We start from the raw sequence: 9,709 nt of genomic DNA, 5'->3' as shown, positions 1-9,709 counted from the left end.
TCGGAGGCGTCGCGGCAGACGGGGCAAGTGTGCGCAGCCAGCTCATTTGGAAGCGACCCCATTAATCTCGCTGCTACTTCTTTGCCAGAACACACTTTGGTGGGCGCCCGAGTTCAGCGCCAAGGGCCATTTTATCAGAGCGTTGCCAGGACTTGAAGACCTGCCTAGACGGAGCAGGGAGAGGGACCAGGGCATGCCTGGGGGTTCATCCTCCGTCCCACACGTCCCAGACAGAGAAGGGTCCTGCTCCCCCAGGCGGTTCACGGACAAGCCTTAGGATGTTCACCCATAGGACAGGCGGGTCCCCCTCCGCATTGCGTGCCAGCCCTCCCGACCAGGCGCCCAGTCACCTGGACTTTGGCATCAGGTCACTCGGTGATCCTGTCCCCACGGTCTGAGCCCCGCACCTGGCCAACGCGGTGACCCACACCCACTGTGCCGACGGCACACAGGGAGGAAGCGAGACAGCGGGGCAGTGGCTGCTTCCCTCCCTGCCAGCACCCGCCCCCCGCGCCCACCACTGTCCAAACTGCACAATGGGACTGCCAGAGGTTGAGATCACACCCCACCAGCCTCATCTGGCCACATCTCCTTTGCTGGGTGACAAATTACCACGAACCCAGCAGCTCGAGCCGACCCCCAGTCACCCTCCCCCAGCTCCTGTGGGTCAGGCATCTGGGTGGACCTCCGTGGGCCGGCCACCATCAAGGTGGTGTTAGCGGGCCGTGTTCCCACTGGAGGCTGGCCTGGGGATGTGTCCATGCCCAGGCTCACCCACACTGTTGGCAGAATTGAGTTTCTGTGGTTGTAGGACTGAGGCCCTCAGTCCCTCCAGCCCACATGTGGTCCTGACATGTGGGCCTCTTGTAGGAAGGTCACGATGTGGCTGCTGATGGGAGGGTGACGCAGGGTCCCACATCTACTACATGGTCCCAGGAAGCCCATCCTGTCACCTTTGCTGCATCCCACTGCACAGAAGGGGGCGGGGGTCCCACGAAAGCGTGAACACCCGACAAGGTGGGGATCCCTGGGGAACAGCTTGGGGTCTGTGTGCCATAACACCAATGTGGGAAAAGTCTGGAAATCCATACTTTCTGCTCCCCACCGGTCTGCACTGAGTGTGCTGGGTGTTTGGGGGATGTCGCGGGGAGGGGGGGTCAGGTTACACCTGTGTCACCATCAGTCAGGGCCCTGTCCCCAGTCCACACTGGCCACTCTGTATTCCTTTCTAATTCATCCTGCACAGCACACAGGGGTTTTCACTATCTGGACTTCTTTAATTTTAGGACATCATTAACTACTTTTGAGTTGAATGTTGCCCCTCTCCCAACATCCTTCTCGAATTCCTCACTCACTGGTGTGGGGACTCCAGAGCACAGCTGCGACCGTCAGCACGCGGGGGGCTGTTTCCCACACTTGCTGTCTCATCCCACCACGCGGGTCCTGCACTTTGATCCTCAAAAGTTACCATTTGCTCTTCACCGCATACAGTTCCCGTTAACCTATCTGTCAGTGTCCATGATTATTGGCTTTTTTTTTTTTAATTCCTGGAACTTCTAATTGATTTTTATCACAATCTGCACTGGCTTCGTGGATGATGCCCCCCATGTCTACTTGCGGACGTTAAATACACTCAGTGCTCTGTTAACTCTATTTCCTTGGGTGTGAGTTCCTCTCTTTGTTGACTTTATGGTCTCTTTTGTGGTTCTGGTCCCCATCGGAGTTTTGGCGGCTCTGCGTTCATTACAGGAGAGGAGCATGGTGTGGGGTCGACCTTCCTGTTGGGACCTTAGCCAAAGACCCAGTAAATCACCCCAAGGCCACCTCCTGCTCCCCGATTCCACCGACTGCTGATAGCACGTGCATGCCGTTCTGAGGCACAAGCCCTGCTGCATGCTGGGCGCTCACCACCTCTGATCTTCCCGTCTGTTTGCTGCCTCTCAGGGTTTGTCCCCTTGCTGACCACTCCTCGCCCTCCTGGTCATGTCATCATGCATGTTCAATTCAGGGAGGGAAACGCTGAGCGAGTGCTTCCCAAACCAGCCGCCGTGAGAACTGGATCCCTGACCACAGAAATCAGATCAGATGACCTACGAGCATGGCCAGCAGATGCTGTGTGATCTTGGGCAAGCATCTTCTCCTCTCTGAATCTCAAGATCATTAAAACAAAACGAAACAAACAACAACAACAAAAAAACGCTGAGAATTTGAAAGAAGAACGTTTAAGACCTCACCCAGCTTGGATGCTCGACAGTTCTGCTGATGCCGTCCACACCATCTGGGGAAAAAGCACGTCTGCACCTGCTCCAGATGCGGACCTCACCAGGGATGTCATAGCAGCCAGACCTTCACTTGACAGCCCAGTCTCTGTCAGGTCTTCCCCAAAATGGACAGTGCCGTGGAAAAACATAAAATACTCTTAAGATAATTTTTGTGTATTCCTTCCATTCATCATGTTTTAAATTTGATCAATAATCACCATTTTCAATTCACTCGAAAAACTTTATTTGCATGTTCACCTTGCTGGATTTTTTAAGCCAGTGGGTCAGGGACAGAGCCGTATTTTGTATGGACCTTTCCAGCCTCAGCTCCTGGCACAGGACTCGCACGCAGGAGGCACAGGAAATATCAGGGGAAGGAAGTACGGTCGCATGAAAATCCTACACCATCTGGCTTTTCAAGTTTTCCAGGAACACAACCGCTGCCTCGTGCTTCCTGTTCGTGAGTCAGGGGGACGTGGCTAAGGACACCTGCTGAAATCCCCCCACGTGCTGAGAAGCTGGGGCACGAATGTGACCTACGGGCTCCATGCGGTAGGCAGAACGAGAGGGACAAACACAGCACTCAAGCTCTCCAGAGAGTTCTTCTGCACCGAAGACACACATTCTTGGTCGACTGGTGTCCCGCTCGCAGAACAGGAGACAAAGCAGCAGGGCTGTCGTCCAAAGGCTGTGGGCGGACGTTCGGGAAGATGGTCTAACGGCATCGCCCACCTTTGCCCCCGGTTCTGCCGCTTGGTAGCTAAAGCTGAGCGTCAACCCTCCAGCAGCGACTTCTCTTCTAATCAGAACCCCCCCTCTATCACAGGCCTGAGGTGCAACACGGAGACGCCCGTTCTCCTGAGGGCAGCAGGAGGGCGAGCGTGTTTGGATACAGGCAGCCCCCAGACCACGCACACAGGCTCTCCCGGGGGAGGACCGGGCTTCTCTCCTAGCCCCACTGCCCAGACGAGGGGGCCGGGGTGGGAAATGCAGGGCGTCTGCTTCCCAGGCAGCCTGGAGCCCCCACCCCAGTGGCGAACATCACCGTGAGTGATCCATCGCCATGCAGCACGTCACCCCAAAACAGCCATAACTTAGAGCCGCGGACTCCGAGTTTGTGTGGGTTGGGAATCAGGGCACGGCTCACGTGGGACCTGCGGCCCACAGACCCTCTCGAGGCTGCGACTGGGAGGTGGCCGGTCCACAGTCTCCTCTGTGGGCTCCACCACAAGAGGGCTCACCGCCAAGCCTCTCACTCCGCCGTGGGCAGGACTCCTGGCAGGTGGAGGAAGGAGGGCTCTCACCCGCACAGCTCGCTGCATCAGAGTAAGGAGGGGAGGAGGGTACAGTGTGTGAGCCACGTGGCAGCCGTCTTTGTGACCCAGCCCCGTGAGTCCCACCTTTGCTGCAATACGGTCACTAGAAGCGCGTCACCGGGTCTAGCCTCTGCCCAGACGAGGGGTCACGTGGGGGCACGGGGGCCAGAAGGTGGCCCCTTAGGGAACCTCGCTCTTGCATTGCGGTCCCGCACACGTCCCCGTGGCTGCTCCCCGCCCCCACCCCACCCCACACACGGGGCCTTCCGCATCCTGCTGTACCACCTGGGGGTGGGGCTCCCTTCCTGAGGGCTCCACCCTCCAACCGTGTATCCGTGTATACGCGGACAACTGTCCCGCTCCCCACACTCAGCCTGGGAGGGAGTCTGTGAGGCCGGGAAACTCTGGTCAGACATGGTGGGGGCCACTCCAGGGGCTCACCCACAGAAACTGCTCTCCACACAACCCCAGGCTCCCCTCTCCCGCGGCCATGTTAATCTCCATCAGATAACGAAGGGCTTGGCTCTCCATGGGAGACCTTCACGGTCACCTTTCCGCCAGCCAGTCACCTCCGATGGACACAGAGTCTAATGAGATGTTCGAACAGAGAAAGCCAACGGCTCCTTGCTTTTGCCACGACATCACTCCGCGTGCGGGCCTGACCCCCCGCTGCATCACGCCCCATCTCCACGGGACCCTGGGCGCAGAGTGTGATCTTTAGGGAAACTATCCACGTCCTCTCCCTCGCCTTAGCATGTAATACTGAGACAAATTTCCGGATGTATGGACGGGTGATAGGACTGGAAATCAATTTCCCCCTCAAATGGCCCGGGAGCCAAGGGCAGTGGGATGGTCCCTGATGCCAGAGTCCAGAGGAGGACGCGTCCAAGTCGGGCTGGGTCCCCCCCCACTCAGGGCACTGACTAGGGCTCATCCCGACCAGTCACCGGGCCCTCAGGACCCCGTGCCAGGACGCCCTCCCTGTCTGTTACACGGCTCAGGCCCCGAAGAGGATGTCTGATGCACATGCCCACCGAATCCTCCGATCCGACACAAGCGAACCCTGTGGTGTAGACTCTCGATTGCAGAAGAGCCCCGTGGAAATAACCGAGGGAGCCCCTCCTCTGCTCTCTACATGGCCATATTCTGCTCCGTGAGCCTCTCTGCCACGCTCCCACAGGAACGCCACGTTAGGAAACCCCTGGCCTGTCTGAGTCCCAGAGGTCACCAGCCCTTGGACGCGGGCAATGAGAAAACTGACCTGAGCCCAGCAGTCTGGTTCTGTCTGGCACTTGGACCGAAAGACACCAGCTTGTCTGCTTGGTGTGTGTGTATGGGGGGTGGGGAACATGTGGTCGTGGGGTCCGTGTACCAAGGACTGGCATCCCATGGGGAGAGGAGGAGAACGGGGCTAAGACCCACCCACGTGCTGGCCACGAGTCCTCCTGTTACGATGACGACCCAAACCCAAGACAGAAATTGTGCCCCTCGTCCCTGTCACTGGCAGGCTCCCTTTCTTACGCTGCCGTCCTCCCCGTGTGAACTAACACACGGGGGTTTACTTTCTTTCCTACTTGGCATTACATCCCGAATATTTTCTCAGTTTGTAGTATCTTTTTAATATCTTGTTTCCTGGTTGCCATCCAGCCCCCGCCGTGGCCCCCGGGGTGATGGCCGAGGATTACCCGTCCGGGCCGTGCTGTGCACGTGTATGAAGACACGAGGCGCGTGCGTGCTCCCATCTGCGTCTCTGCAGCCATGAAGCTGTACCCACCGCCTACAGACCGACACACGGGAATGCTGAAGGCCATCGTGTGTTTTTGCAACGACGGGACCCTACAACGCAGAGTTTTCTGTCCTTTTAGTGTCCACTCGGTGATGCGCTGTTGGAACATGGCGTAACATTCTCCAGCAAGGATCTCCCACGCGGGGCACATACACCCCACCGGCGCAAGGAAAAATATGCAATGCTTTATCTCACCTCTCTAAAGTGTCTAGTTTCTGTTTGTTTATCCTACGCTTACAATACTCGCACACGCACATAAAAACCTTTGGAGGAGCACGCTACCACCAGGCGAGCAGTCAGCAGTCCTCAGAGGCCACCTGTCCACGGAAGCAGGAAGTACTGCATTCACAGCTCCCCACTGGATGGAGATGCGTGTTGCTTCTAGCTGGGGCCACTGCCGGCCTGTTGCAACACCGATCGCTCTGCGTGAGCACTTAATACGAGCACTTTGGGGTCTGCAGGACGGACCCCCAAAGGTAAATGGTGGCCTTCCGATCGTGACGGATATTGGTGGCCTCCTCTCCAAAAAGCCTGTAGCAATCCATATCCCCACCAGAACGTATGAAATGCCAGTTTCCCTGCATCTTCCTGGACCCCGTGGCTTCTCAATGTCTTAAGTTTTGCTGATCCGGTGGGTGGGGTTGGGAGGTGGCCCCCATCTGAAGGGCACCTTCGTGGCTAAGTCAGGGCATCCAGCAAGATGACCCCCTGTATCCCTGATTCTCCACGTGTCTGTTCTCAGAGCTCGCCTGTCGCAGGTGTGCCTTTAGCCCGCCTCCTTCACCAGCTGCTCGTGGACCCCAGACGCGCAGAGCAGCGATAGAAAACCACACACTGGGGCCCGGGAGGAAAGAAAGCCAAACGTCATCCAGGAGATCATCTCGCCAGCCCTGCTCAGCTTGTAAAAAGCATGTGCGCCAAATCCCTGCAATTTCATCCAGAACAAATAATAAGAGGCAGTGTGCAATATTTCCAAGATGAGCACATTCATAGTAAATATTTTAAGATCAATGGCTGCACAAAATGCATTTCCTGGGAGTTTCACTAACATGGCTTTGTATTAAAAGTGCCATTTCAATAAATATTCATTGATGTGTTTTACCACTTACAGCGAAAATTTCAAAGGTCCTGGAAGAGAAGGTGTCGGATGTGTGTGTTGCCTGCTTGGGAGAGGGGTGGTGAAAACTGCGTGAACCCTCTGGGGCAGGAGCCACGTGTCCCACGCCCCATCCAGCCCACCTGCAGCAGAGCCCGCGGGCGAGAAGGGCTGCAGGAGCAGGGGCGGTGGGAGGCGGGAGCAGGTGCGCTGAGCCTCTTCAGAGTCCGAAGACCCCCCCCACGGCTGCCGTTTGATGAGCACCTGCTGCCTGCCCCGCGGTGCGCCCCAGACATTCACACTGTCCCTGAGTCCTCACGGCCACAGCCAGCGCCACAGCGCTCCCACACCGACAGGGACACCACGTCTCGGGAAAGTTAAGTGATTTGTCCCACTGACACAGGGCAAGTTCATGTAGGCCCCACGGCTCCCTCCTTGCCTGCGGTTCCCGCCTGTGGTTCCTCCAGGTCTCCAGGAGCCCCTGAGGCAGTGAGGATGGGAGGAAGGCCGGCACGGGGCCAAAGGCCACCTGGGTCACCTCCCCTGCCTCGCGGTCCCTGGGAAGCCCGAGCTGGCTGCCTGCTCTGGACATGAGGCCTCCCAAGCTCCTGTGACATCACCCTTCCTGGCCCCTTTTCCTGCGGCAGGAAGCAAACTCACACAGGCCGAGCATTGAAAATCTGGCCGCGTATTCCTGCCAACTTCCTTAGTCTCGGGTAAACGTATTTATTTTTATAATGGCAACTTGTACCCTTGGCACTGATCGGATCCCACTGCTCCCTTGTTTAAGATGCTGGAATCCCTCCCCACGGCCAACAGAATACAGCCCAGATGCCCCACTTGGCTTGGCCTTCAGGGCCCTCTAAGGCTCTCTGTAATCTGGCCACACAACCTTCCTCTTCATGGCCGCCATCCTCAATCCACTCGGCGCTCTAGAGGGTTGGCCATTCATGCTCCTCCATCTTCCTGGGAAGCCTCCCCCGCCCCCATTGTGGACCATGAGCGTTTTAACTATCCTTCAAGGCCCGGCTTGGAAGGCCCTGCCTCCTCCCTCAGGCTCCCCTGCTCCCCCAGGCAGAAGAGACCACGGGCGCCCCTCGTACCTGCCTTTGCTAGACTGTGAGCCTCCGCGGGGCGGGCGCCTGACACTTGGTTTCACAGCGAGGACACCCATGCCAGCAACAGCAGAGAAGAGCTACGGGGACTTTAAAATGAGACTGTACCACGTTCCTCAGATCAGCTAAGGGAGGCCCATTGAACAGATAAGCAAACGGGCTTCTGGGAGATCGGGTGGGGCGGTGGGGCTGGGATTTGAACCTGGCGCCTGTGAGAATGGCTCTGATCCACTGGCCTCACTAGGTGCTCGTTAAATATTTGTCGAGTGCATATTCAAGCACACAATGAGCAAATGAGTCATGAGTGGGAAAAATCACACAAATACAAAATAATTATCTGCTCGTTGACTAAAGCAAGGATTACCTAGAATTCACACGGTGAGACTCAGCATTTCCTCCCACTCGGGAAAATCCCGCTTACAATGGAAGCCACAGCAGCGTGCCTCACTCCACACACACTCCCAGGGATACAGACAAGGGTGTCCTGGCCTTCGGGGTCCAGGACAGCAATGGTCCTGGGGGGACACAAACGTGGAGGAGGACCTGGGCCCGTGGGGTGGGGGCACTGGCGTGTTCACAGCCCCGCACGGGAGCCTCCAGGGGAAGAAGGTTCAAACACGGCTACACAGGGTCAGAGAGCAGTGCACGCAGGAAATGTGTGCAGAGCCAAAGAGAGCCAAGTGGGACGCAGGAAATGAGAGAAAGGGCAGATGGAGAGCGGCCACAGCCAAGCGGACGCCAGGTCGCAGCTGCGACTTTGCTTGTGGGGAACCACAGGCGCTGGCAGAGCAGCGGCCGCGGTGGAAATGGGGGAGGGATAACCTGCATCTCGTTCCCAGAGAAGCCCAGGGCGCCGGTGGGCACGTGGCAGACACGCTCAGTTCAGGGAGAGGACACGTTCACGTGGGGCACAGCCAGGAGCAAACACAGACTGTGGCTGGCCCACCTGCCTGCCGGCCGCCACCCAGCCTCACCTGATGCTCACATGGAGCCGGTGGGCCCTGGAGCACGTCCTGACCTCTCATCCCCACTCACTCCGCACAGGGCCCTTCTGGAGACACGGGAACACACACCCACTCACACGTGGTCACACGCACACACATGCACATGAACACGTGATTGCACACACACGATCACAGACGTGCATATGCATGCTCACACGCGTGCACATGTGTACAAACATGCTCACACGCACTCACCTAAACAATGGGCACACACGACCTCACACATGATTGCACGTGTGTACACATGAACACACTTGCACATATATGCACGTGATCACATGCGTGTTCACACGCACTCACATGATCACACGCACATACGTACACACGTCACATCAACACATGCACATGGTTACATGTGTGTTCACACGAACACACATGATCACGTGCACACACGCGATTGCACGCACACATCACACGCATACACACGGTTGCACTCACGCGTGCACACACATGATCACACATGCACACACGATTGCACTCACACACACACACTCAGAGGTTTATCCAGCTCACAGCACAAAGAGAAGGATGGGTCTTGTCTCTGGAGAAGTGCATCCTGAAGGCTGCTGTGTGGGCCCCTCTGTCCAGGGCCCAGTCTTTGTTCCCACCTGGGCTGGTTTCTGGCCTTGCACAAGGGAGGTGGGTGGACCTTGGGGCCAGAGGTCAGAGAGGGGCCAGAGAACAGGGTCAAATGGCCAAAAGGAGCAAGAAGAAAAGGAAAACACATTTCACATGGAGGATTTAATCTCCACTTGGGAACATGGAAATACTTTCCTGAACATGGAAATACTTTCCTCGGTGGTTTTGGAACCACCTGAAGGTGTCTTCCTTCCTGACCTGGGAGGGTCTGGAGGCTGCAGTCACCTTCCCGGCAGCCCCCAGTCTGCTTGTCCTGACAACCGGGACCTGTGGCGGAGGGAGGCACGGTCTCAGGGGGATGTGGGACGTCCCACCCAGTCCACCTGAACCCGTCCATCCATCCGACCATCAGCCCGCCCACCGACCGGGGGCCATTCACTCCCGCACTTCCCACTTATTATCACTCCTGTGTGTCTACCTTCGTCCTGGCCCTGGTGTCCAGTCCCCACCCCCACCGAAGGACCTCAAGCCTCCTCTTGATTATCTACAGAA

Source organism: Ursus maritimus, unplaced genomic scaffold (genome assembly GCF_017311325.1).
Source record: "Ursus maritimus isolate PB19 unplaced genomic scaffold, ASM1731132v1 scaffold_14, whole genome shotgun sequence".
Taxonomy (NCBI): Eukaryota; Metazoa; Chordata; class Mammalia; order Carnivora; family Ursidae; genus Ursus; species Ursus maritimus.
This window is presented reverse-complemented; position numbering follows the sequence as displayed.